Source organism: Microcebus murinus, chromosome 19, assembly GCF_040939455.1.
Source record: "Microcebus murinus isolate Inina chromosome 19, M.murinus_Inina_mat1.0, whole genome shotgun sequence".
Lineage (NCBI taxonomy): Eukaryota > Metazoa > Chordata > Mammalia > Primates > Cheirogaleidae > Microcebus > Microcebus murinus.
The window spans coordinates 21,059,450-21,082,042 of NC_134122.1; positions in this window are offsets into that span (position 1 = coordinate 21,059,450).

A 22,593-nucleotide genomic window follows, 5' to 3' on the forward strand; every position below is an offset into this window, starting at 1 on the left:
AATTGACTGTATCTTTAATTTTTAGGAGAGTTTCTGTTGTTTTTCTTTTCCTTGTTGGCCTGTTCTTTTTACATACTACGTTGGTCTTCACTCATTAAAAAAAAATATCTTCTTTCCATATTTTTAATTGTTAAAATTTTTTAATGTTGGGTATTTGACAATTCTTTTATCCGAATTTCTTGAAGATATAATCTCACTACATATTTTTGCAATATATGATATTTTGAAGATATAATCTTACTACATATTTCTGCATATTTGAATATTTCTTCCTTGCAGGGTTTGCAAATTTTTTATCAAGAGTTAATTGTCAACAGTTTTATCTGGAAATCTTTTGTGGCCTGTGTTGAAGATGTATCTTCAGGGAGGTTTGCAATTTGCTTCTGCCAGAGGCCCCCCAGGAATTTCAACACTCCTGGGCCTCATGATATATCCTCAGCCCAACCCCATTGAGGCCAGTTTCACTATTATTATGCTTTTTGTTAATTAAAAAAATTTTAATTGATACATAATATTTGTGCATATTGGGGGTACATGCGATCTTTTGTTACATGCATAGACTGTGTGACGATCGAGTGAGGGTATCTGGGGGGCCCATCCCTAGATACATTTGGTATTTGTCATTTTTATACGTTGGGAACACTTCAAGTCCTCTCTTATAGCTACTTTAAAATACAAGACACCATTGTTAACTAGAGTCATCCTGCTCTGCTATTGAACATCAGAACTTATTCTTTCTATAATACCCAACGGTATATTTGCACCTATTAACCAACTTCTCCTTATCCTCCCCACACGCACACCCTTCCCAGCCTCTGGTAACCACCATTCTACTCTCCATCCCCGTGAGGTCAACTCTTTTAACTCCCACATGTGAGTGAGAACGTGAAATATTTGTCTTTCTGTGTCTGGCTTATTTCGCTTAACATAATCACCTCTGGTTCCACCCATGTTGCTGTAAATGATACGATTCCCAGATTCAACCTTCATGTCACAGGTGTCCAACCCATCAACAAACCTGACCTGGCCAGGCAGGCTTCTGAGAACAAGATGCAACTGTGCCTTTGAGCAGCTTGCAGTCTAGTGAGCAGGGACAGAGAAGTGGCACCAGAGCAGGACACCTACCCAGGACAGTGGCCTGGGGTGCAGGAGCCAGTGGTATGTTTTCAGATGACATCAGCCCCCCCTACCCCCAGGGGTCTGTATGTAGCACTTTGTATTCTAACATTTGTTTTAAATTGTTAGATAATAGAATAAAAGGTAAAAAGCCCCTGTTTACCCTCCCTTTTGTATCTGTCAGCTCCTGCCGCAATAATGCCAAGTAACAAACTGCCCCAGTGCCCAGTGGCTGAGGCAACAGCAGCTATTGGTCAGGCAGGTGTGGCCAGCAGCTCTGCTCACAGGGGACTGAGCTTGCTTTTCCCCCCATGGGTTGGGCTCAGCCAGCCATATGTGTGTTTTCTGGGGCTCAGGCTACAGGGTGGCAGCTACTTGGGGGGCAGGGAGCTCATTCCAGGCTGGCAGCAGAGGCACAAAAGGGCAGTCCATGCACAAGCACACTGCAAATCTGTGTTAACAGCATGGGTCCAAAGAGGTTCCCCTCCAAGCTCAACCACAGGGGGCTAGTAAGCACCCCCTTCCATGGAGGTGGTGGGGTGAATATTTCTGAACAGCAGTTTAATATACTCACCTACTTCCCCACAACCCTAATTCCAAAGATAGCTGCCCTGAACCTTTCGCATGCCATACAGCACACGCCTTTCTCCCCAGACACAGACCTATGCTTTGATCCAGTTTTTGTGGCCGGGATTGGATCCTGCTCTATGCACTGTCTGCCTGTCTCCCCCGAATCCACTACAGACGTTCGAGTCAATATTTACTGAACTCTGAGTGTTTGCCAAGCTCTGTGCTCGAGTAGCTGGGAGATGCCAAAAGAATCAGACGTGGCCTCCACGCTCTCAGAACATGCACCTGGCACGTGTCTGTTGTCTGGTCTCAGCACCCCCTGTTCACTGCGGTCAGCGTCTTTGCCTTGCCGGATCTCAGGTGGACTCTAAGCCAGCCTGGGAGGTCAGTCCTCTAGGTCATCCCTGTTTTAGGTGAGGGGACAGGGATGCTAGGAGACTTGTCCAGGGTCAAGCAACAGCAGAGAGGCTGAGCTGTGGTCCAGTTCAGCTCTAGCCCGGCAGCTACAGAGCCGAGTTCTGAACTCATCTCCTGAGACTGGTGGATGCTGACATTTTCCCTGATTTCAGGCGGCTCATGGGACAGGAGGTCCAGCCACAAGTACTGGAGCTCAGCACGGACAGTGTGAGGCCTCAAGGAGCCCCTGCACGGGGCCGGACCTTGGCCCGTCTCACATCACAGGTCCTGGTGGGGGTGGGGAGCTATGCCCACGATTGTGGGAGTGTGGAGGGGTCACCCACAGCCACCCCCATGATGCACCCTTAAATTGTCACCAGCTGACACACCGAACTCACACATTGCCCAGGCAACTGGGCTTTGCTGAGGGTGTCCCCACAAAGATGTGTAGCCCCGATAATTTCCAGCAGGAGGCAGAGAGACAGTGAGATTTAAAATCTGGTCTAGGGGCCAGGCACGGTGGCTCACACCTGTAACCCTAGCACTCTGGGAGGCTGAGGCGGGTGGATCACTCAAGGTCAGGAGTTCGAAACCAGCCTGAGCAAGACCCCGCCTCTACTAAAAAAGAAAAAATAGAAAGAAACTAATCGACCAACTAAAAATATATATACAAAAAATTAGCCGGGCATGGTGGCACATGCCTGTAGTCCCAGCTACTCGGGAGGCTGAGGCAGGAGGATCGCTTCAGCCCAGGAGTTTGAGGTTGCTGTGAGCTAGGCTGATGCCATGGCACTCACTCTAGCCTGGGCAACAAAGTGAGACTGTGTCTCAAAAAAAAAAATCTGATCTAGGAATCAACAATAGAAAGACAAACAATTCAACCTAAACGTGGGCAAAAGGTGTGGACAGGCTTTTCTCCATAGGAGATACACAAATGCCAAGAAACACATGAAAATGTGTTCATGCCATTAGTCAGGGACTTGCAAATCAAACTCACAGTGAGAGACCCCTCCACACCACCTGGATTTAAGGATACCTTTGTATCTTTAAAAAGGACAACAAGGGCTGGAGAGGATGTGGAGAAAGCGGGACCTCCATGCGCTGCCCTTGGCATATAAAACGGTTCAGCCACCTCGGTAAACAGTTTGACATTTTCTCAAAAAAGTAAACATAGTTGCCGTATGACCCAGCAATGCAACTCCTAGGTGTATACCCAAGAGAACCGGAAACAGGGACTCAGACAGATGCTTGTACACAAATGTTCATGGCAGCATTACTCACAAAAGCCAACAAGTGGAAACCGCCCAAGGGTCCTCAGCAGGTGAATGGAAAACCGTGGTCCGTCCACACAGCGCAGTAATACTCAGGCATAAAAAAGGATGAAACACTGACACGTGGCACAAAAGGATGAGCCTTGAAGACGTTATGCTGAGTGAGAGACGCCAGGCACAGAGGCCAGACCTTAGGGTTTCATTCAGAGGAAATGTCTGGAACAGGTGAGACAGCAGATCAGTGGTTGTGGGGGCTGGGGGAGAGGGCTGGGGAGTGACTGATAGCAGGGATGGGGGCTCCTTTTGAGTGATGTGAATGTTTTGGAGGTAGATAGTGGTGATGGCTACACAGCATTGTAAATATACTAAAAATGGCTGAATTGTACACCTTAAAATGGTAATTTTATGTCATGGGAGTTATAACTTCAATTTACATTGCACACACAGTCACACAACCTGACCCAGGGTGAAGTCCCTGCGCGGCCCCGACTGCTGAGGAAACTTTGAGCTGCCCTCCCTCCCTGAGCCCTTCCTTATGCCCGAAATAGGGGCAATAACGCCTGACTCACAGGTGGCTGTGCCAATCAAGCGAGATAAGGAAAGGAACACCCAGGGTTATGGTGCTAAATACACGAGATACTGCATGCAATGTAACACGAGGCCCGAAAACAGGGCCATTTAAAAACGTCACCTGGCACTGTTCCCGTCACACCTGTGGGTGATTCTAGTCCGACACCTAGGCGGTCTGTTTTAATCCTCCCTGGATCTGACCCCTACAGCAAATCCTTCATCTTTATGCTGACCTGCCTGCTCCCTGAGCCCCTCACCCCCCACGTCGCTTGCCTGAACAGCATGTCCCCCACCTGTCTCCCACCCACTCCAGCCTTCCTGCCCCGAGTGGGTCTTTTGAAATCACATCGTGCCACTCCTTTTCCCCGCAGCTCCCTTCGTGAAGCTGGTACCTCGACCAAGGCCCTTTGCTTGGGGTCGCCCTCCCCTTCCCGCTGCCCCAGGGTCTGGGCACCGCCCTCTGGTCTTGTGCCCCGTCTACGCAGGTGCCGCCCCGCCTAGAGCAGCAGCGCGGGACGACCCCTCTCTCCTCTCGCTCATTTTCAGCCGCGCTTCCCGCGGCAGGAAGTAATGTCACGTGGTGCTTACGATGTTGCGGTGTATTAACTACACCGTGCTCGGCTGGCCGCACCCAGCCGATGCCGGGAGGACGCCCCCGGGAGCCTCGGTTTCCCCAGCTGCAAAACGAGGGCCGGGCTCACTGACGCACAGCCCCTCCTGGCTCTCCAGGGGCTGAGCCGGGCTCCCAGCGCAGGTGCCGAAGCGCTCGTCACAGACCCCTCCCCTGCTGAGGAGGGACGTTGAGGGGCGGACAGCTGACCCTTCTCCAACGATCCCACCACGCCTCCTAACCCTAACCCTAACGCCCGCCCAGGGCCCGAGGGCGCCAAGTCCTTGCCCCTCCGCAGCCGTCTTTCGGGAGCATGCGCGCACCTGCGTCCTTGCAGGTGAGGCCGGCCGGGCGCACGGCCGCGCCTCGCCACCAGGTGGCAGCAGAGCGCCAGCCACGAGCGGGCCCACGGCCGCAAGCAGCCTGGGCGGGCGCAGATGGCCAGGATCTGGGCTCCACCTCGCCGCGCGCAGGCCCCGCCCCACACTTGGTCCCGCCCCTACGCTCAGGCCCCGCCCCTACGCTCGGCCCCGCCTCCACGCCCAGGCCCGGCCCTGCAACTCGGGCCCGACCCACATGGCTCAGGCCACGCCCCACCGACCAGGCCCCGCCCCCCACCCAAGACCTTCCTCCCCTCCCCACATCCCGGGCCGCGCTCCTGCCGGCCGAAGGGCACTGGTTTGGGGTCTGGGATCGCTAGCGGGACATTCTAAAAGGAAATCAGTGCGGTGGATGGAGCTGGGGGCTGGCGGCAGCAGTGGAGGGTTCGGCCAACGGGTCTGACTTTTCTAAGCACCTGACACTCATTTTCTCATTTAATCATTAAAGCAACAACCCCTGTAAGGGACTGAAGCCCAGACAAAGGCCAGACGCTGGCCGGACGTCTGGGGCTCAGGGAAAACAGCGCAGGGGAGGTGGGGCGGGTGGGCTGGGCCCGCTGGCGGCCCCTCCCTCGCGGAGCCCTGGGGGGACTCTGGCGCCCCCAACCCCCGATCCCTGTAGACCCACAGCCGGCCCAGCGCAGCTCCTCGGGACTTCCGCCCGCTCTGTGGCCTGGGGACACCTGCCCCGGACCCCAGCAGTCTGGCCCTGGACGCGGCCAGGTGCAGCAGCCCAGGGCTCCCCTACCCCCAACTCCCAGGTATCCTGTTAGGGTCCCTGAGCCAAACCTGGAGCCCACTCTGGCCGAGGAGGGGTCTCGCCTGGACTCCAGGCCGGGCTCTTTGCTGGGGCAGGAGGGGCGAGGCAGGGGGAAGCCCAGGTCCCGGGGAAGTTGGGGCCTCTCAGAGCCAAACAGTCCCTTTTGGGGGAGCCACCACCTGGGAAATCTGGGCGATCCTGACCTGTCTCCCTAGTGTCCCCTTCCCTCCTGTTGTTAAATAAAAAGTACAGGAGGCCACTGTTGTGACTGCGCTCTGTCCTAGGCCCCAACAGTCACTAAAACTCAAAATGGAGTCACTGGCGCAAAAGCTGCATCGCCAAACCCGAGCCAGGAATCAGGAGACAGGACAGCCAGTTTCCAAACGGGCCAGCCTAATCTTCTATCCCCACGATAACATGAGGTTCCCCATTTTAATCCTTAACCTGAGGTCCCCTGACGTCAACCAATCGTTATCTTTCTACTGCTCTGCCTCCCTGTCCCTGCCGTAGAAGGAAAGTAATCTGGAAGGACCAATCCACTTTGTTCTCCGTTTCTGCTTTCTTCAGCCCTCTGTCTGTGAAGCCAGCCTCTCCTGCCCAGCTCACTGGGACACTCCTTCTATTTTATGGAATAATGTGTTGCCCTATTCTAGCATCACAACAGAGCCAATTGAGATCCTTAAATTCGTTGTAATTTTGTCCTTTGACAGTGGAAAACCATTTAACACATTGTTTTGTACTAAAACAAACACAGATGTCCTCTGGCATACAATGCAAAGTTTCCATGATAATCCCATTCTAAAAACCAAAATGTTGGAGAAATTTTGAACCTGGGCGGGGCAGTTTGAGGTGTGTCCCCAGACCCTGGTCGGGGAGGTCACACATTTACTGTCCTCTGATTTTAAAGGTATGCCCACAGAAGTGTTTGAGAAACTGCACGGAAAGCCACCACCACCATTAACACCTTAGTACTCACATGGTAGTACGAGGACTTGCTGGAATCTGGAGGGGATGCAGTTTCCGTGTGGGCAGGACCTCCCAGGACACCAATAGTGCAGGGTGGGGTGGGACTGTCCCCGCTGTGACCACGCTAGCCTCACTCATCCAGGGAGACCTGCGTTGGGGCGCTGTGACCAGGGACCTGTGGACAGGGTGGGGCATGAAGAGAGGGGCGTCTCCGTCCATCCTTCCCGGGAGCCCCCTGCCCTGCCCCCCATGCGGCCCTCTCCGGAGCTCCGCACTCACCTCCGATGACAGGAGCGTATTAAAGGGTCATATTTTACAGGTAAACTCATGACTATTGTACAAATATAACAAGTATCAAGGACTTTATTGAACTCCTTAATTAACAAGGAAGCCAGTAAGATAGAACTGGCGCCACATTACACAGAAAATAAGGAAAGCTGAAGGGAATTTACAAATGATGCAAAACAGGTCTGTCCATAGAGCAATAGTTGATCGCATTCCCCCAAAGCTCACTGCATTTCTACGGACACGCAACCTTTGCATTATTGTTTATTTTCTGTGAAACAGCACAAATGAACAGCAGCAATAACTAACCCAGGGGGTGTGTGAGATGGGCACGTGGTCATTTGCCCACTTCAAAGTCTTTCCAATTTCCTCGCTCAGGCAAAACCAGCTGCTGGCTCTGCTGCCAGCTCAGACTGAAAGGTCTAAGGCCAGGTTGGTCCACTTGCCCAGGTTGGGCTTGATCCTCACCTCCTTCTGCTGGTGAGCCCACCCTGCTGTGTGTCCCCACATCTGAACTTGGGGGCAGCAAAGGCACTCACTGTGCCAGATGGCTGTGAGGACAGAGTGAATCCACAGATGGGCAGAGCTGGCTGGGTGTCTGGGGGTAGCAGGAATGCCAGGCCCCAGTCCCACCCAGCCCTCTTGTACCCCCTCCACCCACCCATCCCCACATCGGTCTGGCCTCTGGCGCCTCATGCCAGGCTCTGGTGGTAGCCACCCCCTCCTCTCCAGCTTGGCTCAGACACTGGGCTGCTCAGGCCTCCCTCCCTCCTGCCCCCAGCTCTGGATTTTCTTGAAAATGGAACCCAAATGCCTTGCCACAGCATGCATGCTCCCTCAGGCCGCCACTCTGGGTTCCAGCTCCAGATCCACTATCTCAGCATCCACCCCCCACCCCAGTATACCCAGCCCCTGTGCAGGGCAAGCTGCCCACATCCTCTTCACTCACATCCATACATGGTCCTCTCCCCTGGCCATGTAAAGACAGTCCTCATGTGGACTGCTAGGACAGACACAGCTTCTGTCTTGGACAGGGTGCTGTTTGGATGTGAAGCCTGGAACTACAGCAGCTATTTTGTGCCCATGAAGGAGAAATAGCTTTGGAATGAGGCCAACTATGCAGAGGGCAGAGATGGAAAGAAGTTGAGGCCTTGACAGCATTGTTGAGCTGAGACAAAACAGCCCCGAAGTCCACCCTGCCTCAAGAGCTTCAGTCCCATGAATCAGTGGATTCTCTCTTGGTTAAAGCAGTTTGATTTCGCTTTTCTAGTACACGTGGCTTCCTAACCCATGAACTTCCCCTTGTTGCAGCTCCAGCTGATTTTCATCTGTGCCCCCATTCTCCTAGATACCCAGGAGCTGTGACCAGGCACTGTGTGCCCATCTGTCTGTGTCCAGCCCCCCACTGACCTGCCTACCAGCTAGTTGGTACTTATGGCCAAGTCCCGGGAGACCCAGAAACAAGGCTTGCTCCAGGGGCAGTTGAGACAGAGACCTGCACTCGTCCCCACGTGAAACTGTGGACCCTCCAGTTAGTAATTGCCATCTGTAAACCCAGCCCAGCACCTGTGTAGCTGCCGTGGCTGTTGTCACAGCTACTTGTAAAAGGGCAGAGCAGACTGCCATGATGTCGGGGGCCCAGGGGCCTCCCTGGCTTTGGAGACTTTGGGGTTTTCTCTGTGTTCATTTTCCCCTCTCCAGCCCTCTTGGATATACAGGCTAAGCCTCCACCTCTTGGTGGGAGGTGAGTCAATCAACAGGCTGGGAGTCGGGGAGAAGCCGGCCCCCCCACAGCAGGCCATAATGGCTCCCTAATTCCTGTCATTAGTTAACGAGAGCCCCGGGTCTTCCCTGCACACCATCTCACGTCTAATCTCCAGTGGAGCGCCGGGCATACAGCCTCGTATCCTGTTTTTAAAATACCGTGAAATGTGCTTCATGATTCTGGAAGCTTCAGTAGGTCTGCAATTACAAGTAGCCCTTATTAAAAATCCGTGCGGCCTCCCACATCAAACAGAATTAATCAGTAACAAGCTGTAATGCTATTAGGTCATTTCCCAACACACAGTAACTCAGGGCGGCCTATCTGATTGGCCGAGGCCAGGCCTCAGGAATTCTCCTGCATTTATCTGAATGCGGGAGCTTTACAGGAGATGTTTGTCTTTGCTTGAATTACACCGGGTATTGTTCTGCGGAATATATCTCGACTGGCCCAGCAGGCAGATCTCGCAAGGCCTACACCACGGAGATGATCGTCTTATTCTGGCCGGGAGTGTAAGGAAATCTGTGGCTCCCACTGGGGGAGGACCCAGGTGTGTCGGGGAGGCTGCAGGAGGGCTGTGCCCCATCTCTGCGGCAGTGTCCAACCCGGCCTGCCGTGTCCCCCTTCCCTTTGGTGCGCTGTTCCCGGGCAGCCGAGAAGTGTCTCTTCAGGACCTTTGAACCTCAGCACCCGCAGACACTGACTGGCAAGACCTCTGTCCACCTGCTGTCCTGCCTGCCAGGACTACCACTCCAGGGGAGGCTCGAGTCATGGGAGGTGTCTGTGTTCGCCTGGTCTCTGGGGAAGGCACTCGCAGCCCCAAGCTGCCCCAGTAGCCACCTGGACGCCCCCAGGCCACCACACTGTGAGGAAGCCCAAACTGGCCCCCACACGGAACATGGAGAAGCCCTGAGACCACAGGGAGGGAGAAATGCCCCCTGCCCCAGCCGCTGCCACTGCCCCGTGAGGGTGGATCCTGCCTGAGCCGGAACTGCCCAGCGGAGCCCTTCCTGAGCTCCTGGCCTACAGAAACTCGGGGGTGACACGTGGTCATTGCTGGTTCCAGACATGAAGTTGTACAGGGCTTTGTCACAAAGACCCAGGTCATGGAACAGCAGCCTTTGTTCAGCTCCAAAGAGCCTGAGTCCTTCCTGCATGGAGCCTCTGTCCCTTCCATTCCCTCTGCCCGGACGCTCTTCCACCCGCTTGCCACATGCCAGCTCCTTTGCACTCTTCACGCCTGGGCCCAGAGGCCACCTCCCCTGTAGCACACCCTCTCTGATGGAAATTCCCGCTCCAAACCCCACTGCTCCCTCCCAGTGGCATTGGTCGTGATTCACACCCCGTATTGACTTGCTTTCCTGGATATTGTCTGCCTCCTCCCCAGAGCCCGAGTTCTGCGTGGTTCCTACACCTGCTGGGTCCATCAAGTGCCCAGGGCGTGATACAGCGCCCAGAGCCAGGAACGCACCCAAGGATTATGGCTGTGGGTTCCCTGCCCGAGTGGGTGGATGAATGGACAGTGGCCGCTTCCTCTTCCTGCCGGGAAGATAGGAAGCAGGTTCCCCAGTGGACATGGGGAATGTGGGGCCACAGCTAGAACCTCAGGGAAACAGGACCCGATGGGCTATAAAGTTCTGGGGGACGCGGCTGGCTAGAGGAGCCACGGAAGAAGAATCATCTGCCCCAGGAATGTCCAGGTGCTGGCTGGGAGGGAGGCTCAGGGACAGCCCTGGAAGAGGGACCGGCCGGGGAAGGAAGACCGTGAGACGAAGTCCGAGGGGCACTCACCGGCCAGGCCCTGTCCCTGCAGTGCCCACGGAACATCTGCATTCAAAGATATTGTGAAGACAACATAGATGCTCAATGAGTGTTTGCTTTTTGCTCAGTTGGTTGGGTCGACTTGACTTAGAATCTCCAGTAGTCCTGCCTGAGTTACCAAACTTAAATTCAACAGTGTATTTCGGCAGCAGTAAAATCAACAAGTTTCTAGGAATAAGCATAACGAGAAAAGTGCAGGATATATACATATACATATATATATATATATATATATATATATATATATATACACATATATATATATAAAATACTAAGGCACTACAAGCCAAAGTTGAGAGATAGCCAACATACTAAGGAAAGGATATGAACAACTCATATAATAGACATGGAGCTAATTTTCCAAATGTGCAAAAAGCTACAAAATAGTAACACAAAGACCAGCAAACTATTTGAAGCGTGGGGAAAGAATGTGAACAAGCAACTGGCATTTTAACATACAGCAGAATGCCCAGTCATGCTCTTAACAGGAGAAATGCAAATTGAAACTACATAGAGATTCCGTTTTACGATCAATCACCTTGGCAGAGAGCAAAATGCTAGATAACGTTCCACCTCAGCAAACTCTCGGGAAAACAGGCATCTCAAAAACAGCTGAGGAAAGTACAAGTTAGTGCAACTTTTATGGTCAGTAAATTGGCAATCTCAATAAAAAATGTAAATACATATGCCCTTTGGCCCAGCAATTTTACTTATCCTGTAGATACCATTGCATGCGGGTGAAACGGTCTATGTGTGAAGTTACTCACTGCAGCATTATTCATAGTGAACTGAAAGCCCATTGTAGGGAGATTGTTGATCATAATAGATTTATAAATTGAAATGACTTTTAAAAAGAATAGAGTCTGCTTTCGGCTTTGATCAAGGTTGGAGAAAACAAATGAACATATCTGCTTGAATGCATTCGAGAACTACCAAGGTGGCCAGGACTTGAAGGTCCAAGACGTTGCAGACAAGGGGAGTGCATTGAGATGCACAGACCTTCTCATCCTTTGAAGCAGCTGCAAACTCACAGCTGGTGTGAACAAAGATTCTGGGAAGCTGAGCAGAGAGGGCCACAAAGAGTCAGAGGAAGGCAAAAATCAGAGTTCATCTCACAGAGCCAGGACTCAGGGGAACGAGATCACAGGAAGAAGAGGATCCAGCTGTCTCAGGGTACCTCTTTATTTGCAACAGCACAGTGGGCCAGAGAGGCTGAGCAGAGAACCCAGGCAGAACAGCAGGAGTCCCGCAACGATGGAGAGAGAACGATCTGGGCTGAGGCCTGTCATGCCAGAGGGTCCCTGGGAAACACCCGAGGGAGGCTTTCATGGGGACCCCTGACGGACAACCTCTCCCCTGAACTCTAGATTTAAATTCAAGACTTGACACCTTCACCTTGAAGACGAGCATGTGTCTCAGCCAGGGCTTATCCAAAACCCACTCCCATCTTCCTCCCAACACAGCCCTCCCGCTCCCTAGCCCTGGAACCAGCCTCATCCTCCCAGCCAGTTTGGTGAGAACCTGGCTCAGCATAGACTGTCCCTTCCTCTCACCCCACGCTCACTCTGTCAGCAACTCCTGTTGGCCGAACCCGCAACACACACCCAGAATCGGACCCTCTTCCCAGCGTCAGCGTCTCCTCGGTCCAAGCCACTGCGTCCTCCCTTCTGGACACACGCAGCCGTCCAGCTGGCCTCCGGCGCCCTCCTTCCCTGGAGACACATCACCTGCAAGAGCAGAAGTCTTGTCAACACCAAGAGCAAAACTCAAAAACCTTGGAGTGTCCTACGGGGTCCCAACCTTAGAGTGGGCTACGAGATCTTATACGATCTCCCCCAACTATTTTTTTAAATAAAACTTTTGTTTTAGAATATTTTTAGATTTACAGAAAATCTGTGAAGGCAGCGGGGAGTTCCAGCATTCCTGGCACCTGGCTTCCCGCATGGACAGCTCGCATGCGTGCGGCGTGTTTGTCACGGTTAATGAGTCGGTGTTGACACGCTACATTCCCTGAAGCCCCTGCCGTATTTGGATTCATTAGTTGCTTCCCACGGGCTCCTTGCTGTTTCCAAACCTGTGGGGAAGTTTGAACCATGTGATTGAATTATCTGTTGGTTATTTCTTTTTTTAAGCATGCCCCAACCCCACACTGGCCAAGGGGTGGACATAGATAGACCCATGAATCAAGTTTCAGGGTGGAAGGTTCCTGCCTGGGACGGCTGATGCAGAGAGTGCCTGGGCCAGGTGAGGCTGCTGCAGGTGCGAGCTCAGGGATCGGGGCTGCCCTCTGGGGCGCACATCTGCTCCCGTGTGGACACTGGCGGGGCGGCCGTGCTTCCGAGAATGTCCTAGCCCCGCCCAACAGAAGCCACACTGGCGACGGAAGAAGGGGATGGGGTCCAGGGCAGAAGCTCCGAGAAACCGCGAAGAAGCAGCGGTTCTGCTTTTTCCAGGCTGCCTGGAAGAGCTGACATCGGTCTGGAGGCTGAGGACGCTTGCTGCTTGTCCCTCAGGAACGATGCCTGCGGAATGCCCAGCCCCTTGGGGGGGGAGGAATTCGATCCCAGGCCGAAGTCATCCCCTCCGTGTCTGGTCGGGTGGTGGCACCGCGCTCCCCAGAGCCCCGACCTGGAATGATCCTGCCCTGGAGCGAGCCGACCCCAGGGCAGGGCCATGCGCCGGTTCTGCGAGGGGCTGCTGGGGTCTCCCTGACCCGCCGTGCAGGCTTGGACCCCGCAAGAGCACCCAGTGAGCGGCTCGGGAAGAGGCTGAACCAACCTGTCTGCCCACCGACTCCTGACCCCCCAACCCTGGAGGCGGCACCTTCGGCCCGCGCCCGCCAGCAGGGGGCGCCGTTCCCCGCCCTCCCGCAGGTGTATCTCGGCCCAGGACAGCACCTGCCTGCGCTTCTGTGGCTCCGTGGCTCAGCTGTTCCCATCTTGGAGCAGGCCCTCCCCCCCTTGTTCCTGGGCATGAAGTTGGTGGGAGGACGCCCCGGTCGGCAGCAGTGGGCTCCAAGGCTTGTCACCTTACCTGTCCCTCCTTGCCTCGGGCGCCATCTGACCCCAGGGATGTCGGTCACAGTGCAGGTGGACCCAGGCCAGGCGGGTGTAAGGACAGTGCATGGCCCTGCCGCTCTCCAGGGAGGGGCGGGCGGTGTCCTGAGGCCCCACCGCCGCCCACCGCCGCCAGCCCCGGGAAGGCCGTCGTCCCAGCCGCATCAAAGAGCATCTGCGGAAAGTCACATTTTTCCCCAAACCAGAAAAGTTCAGGCTTGGAGCACAAACATTCAGCTCATTATTTAGAAATAACAAGTCTTCTGGGTCCTGGTATCAGATCAAAGCTCAGAAATTAAATTCTCCAGGAAAGGAGGCACCCTGGGATCGGCAGATTTGTGTTTGCTTTTTTTTTTTCATTCGGCAGCTAAAAAAAGGGAGACGAAATCTGCCTAGCGGTTTGGAAGTCTGGCCCCGGGCTGTGAGCCGCGAGGAGGCAGTGAGTGAGCACGAGGCTTCTGGGCGTGGAGGCTCAAAATATTTGGTTGACATGACAATGGAGGCAGCTTGGCAGTGCGACAAGTGCCGGCTCCAGGAACATCTTCGTCCTGTGCCCCCACCCCTGTGCACACACGCACACACAAGCACAAACATGTGCACATATGCACACACCTATGCACTCATATACACATGCATATGCACTCACATACACATGCACATGCACTCACACACGCACAAGGCTCTCACACATATGAACACATGCACATGGGCTCACACATGTGCATACGCATCCACACATGTGTGCACACATGCATGCACATGGGCACGCATGTGCACACACGTGCGCATACACATGAGCTCACAGCAGCCAGCAGGACGAGGAATCAAGAGCGTGGCTCTCTGCTCTCACCATGAGTACCAAGGCCTGGGGCTGGCCCGCAGTTGGCCACACACCCAGGGGTACTGTAGAGCTGCCGCCATGAGCAGGGCTGCACTCCCAGGTGGAGACACCCTCTCGGGCTACACCACTTCCTGCCGTCCTGTCCCCTCCTACACCCCTGTGTCCTCCCCTACACAGCCCACCCCCAGGGTTAAAGGTATGGAGAAAGCCTGCTCAGAGCAGATGGCCCAGGCTATGGCCACCGTTGCTGTCCCCTCCAATGGGTACGGTGCTGGGATTCTGGGCGGGGCATCTGCAGGACAGGAATCTCTAAGGAAAGAGATGGCATAGCTTGTTTGGGAAGCAAGAGCGAAGCTGAGCCACCTCCTCACCTGTTTCCTGGTGCCCCTGAGTGCCGCCCAGGTGAACATCCTACACCTGGGCACCATGGGAGTGCACCTGACTCAGGTCCAGGCCAGTCACCTTAGTCCCACCTACTGGCTACAGGGATTGGTTCATCTATGGCCATGTGACCCAGACACAGCCAATGACATGGAGAGACCTTTGCTGGGGCTTCTGGCAAGACTCTCGGGCCTGTGGTCCTGGACTGGGCAGCCCAGGTGGACAGCCAGTCCCGTCACCACGACAGTGAGGCTGTTCTGGCACCAGGTCCTTGACAACGATGCTGAGAGCTGAACGAAGCACATCCTGCAGCCCACCCCAGTCCCACCCACAGTCTCAGGAGCCATGACTCCTTTGTCACTTGAGGTGGTTCAAGTTGGGTGTCCTCTGGTCCCACTAATGCTCCTTCCTGGGCTGACCAGTCGACAGGGGCAGGAGATGGTGTTCAGGGCTCATCTCCCTGCCCCGAGACCCTGAATCACATCTGCAGAGTCTTCTGTGCAAGGTAACAGTGTAGGTTCCAGTGGGATGGGGCGATGTTCCACCTGCCACTGTGCATGTGTGAGTGTAATGTACGTTTTGCACACAGACACGCAACATGCCCCTGCCCGGAGTGCACCTGTGGTTGCATACAAACAGATACGCTATCTTAGTCTAGGTTTCCTCCAAAAGCAGAGCCTGAGACAATGATTTGGGTGCAAGTGGTTTGAGAGGAGACCTTAAGAGGCAGGAGAAGGAGTAGAGGGGCGGGGAGCAGTGAAAAGGGCAGTCATGAGCAGACCACTGCTCTGGCCCTTAATAGGCGTGCAGGCACATGGGCACTGCTGAGCACACTCTTGAGCCACGTATCCAGCATGGCCTGCATGTCACCCTCGAGATGTTCCCACCCACAAGGAGCCTCTCATCCTGTCCATCGCAGGGACAGGTGCTTGCTAACCCCAGGAGACCTTGCTGAAAGAGAGACTGATACCCCTTTAAAGTTCCCCCAGAACTTCTGTCTCTAAGTTTAACACCAACACAGAGCAAGTAAAAGGGAAGAAATGGGAAACATCTGGAAATGCTGACAATGTGATGCTCTTTTTTTCTCAAAAATGATAAAAATAGTGTCCTAGACAAGTTCGTTTTCTAGGCAAGGTTATTTTAGGCAGTGTGTATTAATGGCATGAGAATTAGTGCAAATTAAGTAATTAGGCGAGGCTGGCAGCTAGAACCGGCAGGTGCTAACAGACACGGGACCCGACAGTCCCTGCGCATCCCGCCGCTCCGTGTCCGACAGCAGCAGGGGACGTGCCACTCGGCAGAGGGCGCCTGGGGGTGAGAGTGAGCCCAGTTGCTGGGTGTTTTTGGACACCCATGTCCTCTGGGTGTCCTTCTGGGTCTTGGGGACAGAACATCCCGATTTGGACGATACAACCAGGCTCCAGACCAAGCCTGGATAGGATTAGGATGCCCCCAAGTTCATGAGAATTCACAGGGATGAAACCACCCCAGGCCCAGGGTGCTCTTCGGCTGCCAAGCCAGGCTAGAGCCCTCCTACCAGGCTGTCTGGGCAGTGACTTCCACTCTGGACACAGCTGCTGGGCCAGGAGACCCCGTGAGCTGCACACCCTCCACCTAGTGTCCCCTTCCCCTGCAGCTGTCTGTATGTGCCAATTTACCTGGCCCTGCAGAGGTGCCTGGCTGGGCAGTGGCATTGGCAGGCCTGCTCCGTGAGAACTCCTAGCCCCTTCTTGAATAAGGAAACACAGGTTAACTGACTTCCCAGGGCTGCAGAGCTGGGGCGTCTCACCCCCACATCTTCCCAGGCCCAGGGGGGGGCCAGACTTGCTGCAGGCCACAGAAAATCCCTGCTCTGTGCGGTGGGGGCAGCAATGTAGGGGCACAGGCTGGCTGTCAGTGTACTATGGATGGGGTGGGGGGTTCAGGCCCAGGTGACCTCCAGGTACTCCTGGGAACCAGGCACGGGGGCCCTAATGCTGCATGTCACCTGTGTGTGGCCCAGGTCAAGTCTCTTCCCCACCACAGCCTCAGTTTTCTCCACTGCTACCGCTATGAGTCCCTGGATACCTCCAGGCTCTGATCCCCTGTTGCCTCTGTGAACCCCCAAAGCCCAAGATTCTATTTCTCTCTCTTCAGCCCAGCTACTCACCATGGGGTCCCTGACCAGCAGCTGATGAGAAAGGAAGGATCCAGGCTCCACCCAACCTCCCGAACAAGTAGCCACATGCTAGCAAGACCCTCCCTTGATTTCTGCACACATTGCAATCCAAGAGGCGCTGGCCTATGTGGCCAGATAAGTGGACGTTTGTCCTCTGGCCCATAACACCTGTCCCTAGTGGTCTTCATCTGGCCTGGAGCCACCCGAGGAGGCAGGACAGGACCGGCAGTGTCGGCTGTAAGGGTGACATCTACTTCCACCCGCCAGTCCACACCAGGATGTTGCTGACCGTGCAGGGTCCTCCTGTGGCCCTCAGTGCTCCAGAAACCCTGGGCCCAGTGCTGGGGTTCCTGGCTACTCCTGCTCACTCCACTGAGTCCCCGCTTTAGTGATCATCAGACGTGTTTTTGCAGAAACCCTGTCCTGCAGGGGCAGGTGTTGTCAACCACGTCCCAGTCAGTCCTGGGATGGGAGGAAATGGCCGTGTGCCACCCCCTGCTGGCCTGCCCCGCTGTGGGCAGCTCCCGTGCACCCCGACTGCTGCCCCTCCCGAGACCCTGCACCTCACTGCGTGGGCCTGGGCACATTTTGGGGAGCTCCACATGGATGCATGTCTGGCTCCCCTGGCACCCAGCACCCTGCCCTTGTCCCCATCCCCCGCCCCCTTGTTTACCAGTGGGCAAAGCAGGCCTGGCAGGCGGGGTGCGAGTCTGTCCCTGGCCCCAGCTGTGGAGCAGCTGAGCTCATTGGAAAGCAGGCTGTGGCCTGAATGCGGCCCTTGTGTCCTGGCCCTTGTTAACAGCCTCCATAACCACCCAGCGCTTCTATTGACTCAAGATAAGTTCCGGGGGCCGGAGAACAGCTCACTGTTTGGCCAGTGTCTGCTGGCCAGGCCAGGCCAGCTGGGTTTGGAGAGTCCTGCAGGCCAGGACCCAGCAGTCGGTGCTGTCAGGGCAGCAGACACCCTGCCCAGGCCCCCGGGGAGCCCCTGCAGCGATTCCACCTACCAGCCCTCGTTGGCAGTGCTGGCATGAGGTCACTTGCTCTGTCTAGAAGCAGGTGCTGGGGATGACATCACACCTGACCAGAGAGCACCACTCTTCCGACTTCTTTGAATATTTACATTTCCAGCCCCAGGGAGAATCTAATCGGACTTCCAATGACACCTGCCATGTTCCTGGCCCACTCTTGCTCCTGGCTTGGGTGTTGAGTGGTCCCTGATGGTCTTGGAGTTAGAGTTAGTGTTTGAGCTGACAGGGAAGGCTCCCGGGGCAGCTGGATGTGGGGAACAGAGCTGGGGGATCTGGGAGCCTGGAGCAGGAATGAGCCAGGCAGAGAAAGGGTCCAGGCTGCAGGTTTCAGACCTGGGTAGGAAGAGCCCCCAGCTGGGCCCCTGGTTCCGTCCATACCTCTCTATGTGTGCCCAGCAAGCAGGCCCAAGCTCAGCAAGGTCTATGGATGGTTCCAGGGCAGAGGCTCCTGAGAAAGAAAGGGCTGGAGAAGCTCTTTCCAGAAACTTCCTTTTGGAAAAATAGCAACTTTTCAGTCAAAAGCCCAAATAGCAAGTACAGTTGCTAAATTGGGCCCAACCCACAGGATGTCCCAGCGGCAGGAACGGGGCCAATCTTGACCACCAGGCAAGCTCTGCCACTCTCTGACTCCACGGACATAGCCTTCCCTGCTCTGCCATGGGCAACTGCACCCTTCAAAACAGAAGCAAGGAGAAGAAAACAGCCCCCAGCCTCTTGGGCCATGCAGTCGCTCAGGCCTACCGAGCTGGGGCTCGGTGGGCTACACCCCACTCACCCACCGCAGGGGGCCCCAGAGCCCAGAGAAACTTCCCAGCAGCCTGGGGTTGTGTTGACATGCCAGGAGCAGGAGATAAACCCCACCTAATGTCAGAACAAATAGGAGGCTGAAACCAGAGAGGCCTGGCAGAGATAAGACAGGCATTCGCCCCCCGGCTGCGAGGTGGGGAGGGGGAGAGGCTGCGCCCCCAGCCACCTGCACCCCCAGTCTAAGCCCTGGAGAAACAAAGAGATCAGAGCCAGCCCATGTTAATCATTACTGGGAGGCCGAGGCCCCGATTGTAGACGACCCGGAGGCCCCACCCACAGGCCAAGCCACAGGGTTTCAGAGACCAGGTCCCTTGGTTCTCAAACCCGGTGCTGTGGGACCCAGCAGTGAACCAGGAAGACCCTGTCCCTGCCCTGTGGATGCTCAGGGGCTAGCATGAGACACAGGCTACTCAGAGAACCCCACTAATTATGGTCAAAGGGGACATGCTCTGAGCCCCACAGCTGTCGGCACGGCGTCTCTAACAGGCGAGGGAGCAGTGGAAGCAGCCTCACCTTGCTGCACACTCTGAATTCAGTGGGGAGCGGGGCAGGTCTGGAGGGTCCCAACCACCCTGGCCCCTGCCCCTGCCTTGAAACTCCTCGTGGGGGGCGAGGGAGACGCTGCCCCTGGTTGAAGTGTCCCCACCTCCTCTGCTGAAAACCTGGGCACAGACTGGGACTTCTCGAGGGGCTTCTCAGGACTCCAGGACACCCTGGCCATGGGCAGAGGGGAGCACTCTCCGCCTCACACCTGAGCTGGGGCATCTCATCTCCTCCTGCCCTGCCTTGGGCCCGGGGCCCACACCACCTCCCCTGGTCTCCGGCCTGCAGACGGCAGGCGGTGGGACTACCGAGTAAGCACAGAGCCAGTGCGTTGTTATCACACACGTGTCGCCTGTTTGCTCTGCTTCTCTGGAGAGCCCCCAGCCTTGAAGTGGGGTCAACAACCTTTCTATGTCCAATACCAAAGTCCACGCCCACCACTGCCTGGGGTGACTCTGGAATCGATGTGCAAGAGTGGGCGTGCTCTGGGGCTGGGGACCCCCACAAGATGCTTCACCGGTGCCTGGAGCCAAGCAGGAGGGCACAGGGACAGCGGGCAGATATGTGAACTCAGCCGCTGCCCACCCCTTTTGGAAACAAGGACAGGCTGAGCAGTGTGAGTGGGAGTTCCCACGGGGCCGTCTAGACATCCCCTTGGCCTGTGGGTGAGACAGACAGGCTGACCCCACACCTGCGGGCCCCTCTTGCCCTCAGGGTGGTGGTTTCTGTTGGTGGGTCCAGCCCTACAGGACGGCAGCAAGCAGGTCCTCGGCTGTCACCTTCCAGGTAAAGATGTGCCTGACAATTCAAGGAAGCAGATGAAGTCCTCGACCAGGTGAGTGCTCAGAGCAGAAGCCAGGCCCTGCCCTCCCAGAATGTTCTGCACACCTGGCACCGCACCTGTGGGGGCCTCACCTGCGGGATGAGCAAGGGGCCTTCCAAGCCACACCCACAGTCCGCACCACAAAGCCAGAACCCCCCCCACCTGCTGTTCACCACAACCTGCTGTCACCCCCAGGCTGCGGGCCAGGTGCTGGATCCCCACCACCTACCCGAGTCCACGCTGCCTCCAGCTCCAGGGTAGACAGGGTGGCCCTGGGCCACAGCTCTGTCCCAGGCCTGAACTAGCCCCAGAACCCAAGAGACCCCCACCCTGGGCCCCTGGGGAGGGCCGACATTCAGTGTCAGTGTCACTCTTGCTGTGGCCTAAGAAAACCAATTTCCTTTCCCTGCTGCTGGATGTGTCTGTAGGAAGTCCAGTCTCTCTTTAATGTAGCCTGAATTAATCGCCAGCCTAAGGCAGGTGTTCCTCCTGGTTTCTCGCTCAGTCCCCCTTGTGCACATGCGAATGGCCCCACAGCCCCCGAGGGAGACCCCTGGTCAGTACCAGCATCCAGAGACCGAGCTGCCAACGGCGTGGGTGGTCCAGGCACTCGAGTCCGGTCCGTGGCAGCTCACCCCTGCCTGTGGCTCTGCCAGGAGGAGCCCGGGGTCCCACTGGTCCTGGCCGTGGGCCTCTCCCTTCGTGTCTCTGTGATCCAGCCCTTCCCAGTGCAGAGGCTCAGAGCCTAGTCACTCAGCAAAGGAACAGAGAACCAGGGTCACACACGGGTGTCCCTGCAGGAGCTGGGGGTGCCACAGGCTCGGAGACGCTTGGGACACTTGGCGTGAGGCCAGAAGGACAGAGAGCCCAGGGGCGGGCGAGTTTCCGTGTCGGACTCACCCAGCCTCAGAGCCAGGAAACTGGTCCATCACCCTCGACGCCACCCTGCCCGGGCCCCGCCAGCATCCCCAAGACATGGACAGCCATGCGGCGCCTCGCAGGGGACCCTCCAGAAAGTACCCTGAGCACCCCGTGTGCCCACCCCCTGGTGCAGGCCACACGGCCACACTGCGGGGTCACAGGAGCAGGAGCCGCAGACCTTCAAAGAGGACCGTGGGCAGGACCGCAGGCGGGGGCGCCTCGCCAGCAGGAGCTGCTGCCATGAAGGCTGGCACAGCGTGGAGGCCACTCCCGCAGGGGCGCAGGTGAGCCACCTGCGTGGGCCTCTGCACGCCATGGGCGACACGGGAGAAACATAAAGGCCAGTTGCTCAGTAGAACAAGATTCTCAGCAGCTCCTAATGTGTGGGGACCTGGGTGGGGTGTCCGGGGAGCCTGGGGCGAGGCCCAGCCCATCCCAGAGGCCGGACACAGGCTGGTTGAGTGACCCAGAGTCACCTCTCCCTCCTGCTACCCAGGCTTTGGAGGACACTTTCCCTTCTCCTCTCCTAGACCCCCACTGCCGGACCCTCAACTGGGGTGATAGCTCTCCAAGTTGCAGAGCCGAAAAATGCAATAACAGAATAAAAACTCACTTGATGGGCTTGACAGTGGAGTGGAGGGGACAGAGGGGAAAACACCATGTTACTTACAGAAAATAGCACCTTACTTACAGGGCAACAGCAGGTCACTTACAGGAACGCCGACCAGAAGGCCCAGGGGAAGAGGCCCAGGGCTCCCCGAGGTGTGTGCTCCACAGGGTGGCGGGAGCCTCATGGCACCATGTGGGTCTGTGTCTGGATCACGTCAGCGTCAGGTCCTGGCTGCAGGATTGCACCGGTGGGGAAACTGAGTAAAGTGTGCAGGATCTCTCTATTAGTTCTTACAACTGCATAGGGATTCACAATTATCTCACAATAGAAATTGAATCTCAAAACCCCAGGTGAGCTCCCTATCTGCCACACCCCATACCTTCCAATACCTGACCTGTCACCAAGTCCTGCAGACATAACGGGGGGGGGGGGCTGGGGAGGAGCCCTCGGGAGCTGCCCTGCCTGTCCCGCCACCTGCCCCCCTCTTGCCCTCAGCAGCCAGTGGTCCCTTCAGAAGCACATCCCGGCCCCTCCCCCCGGCCCCCATCCCTGGCTTCCCCGCTCTCCAGGCACCTCTGCCGGGGACCTGCTCCAGCCCAGGATTTGCTGTGCCCTCTGCGGCCAGGTCCCCCCAGATCTCAGCGGCTTCTCCCCGTGGTGGGCTCCCAATTCCCACGTCTGAGCCAGCAGGCCCTCCCACCCGGCCCCCACCACCCACCCCCTTGCCCAGGGTGCCAACTGGTGGGTCCTGTTGCCTCTGCCAGCCTGCGTGTGTCCGTCCTCCAACCCTGCTGGACGGAAGCGCTCTGAGGGCCAGAGTGTGGGTCTTGGCCAGGACTCCTTCTGGCCTTTGGCACTGGGAGGTGCCCACACGACCTGCCCCACAAGTGATGGATTGAACACGATGCCTCTGCC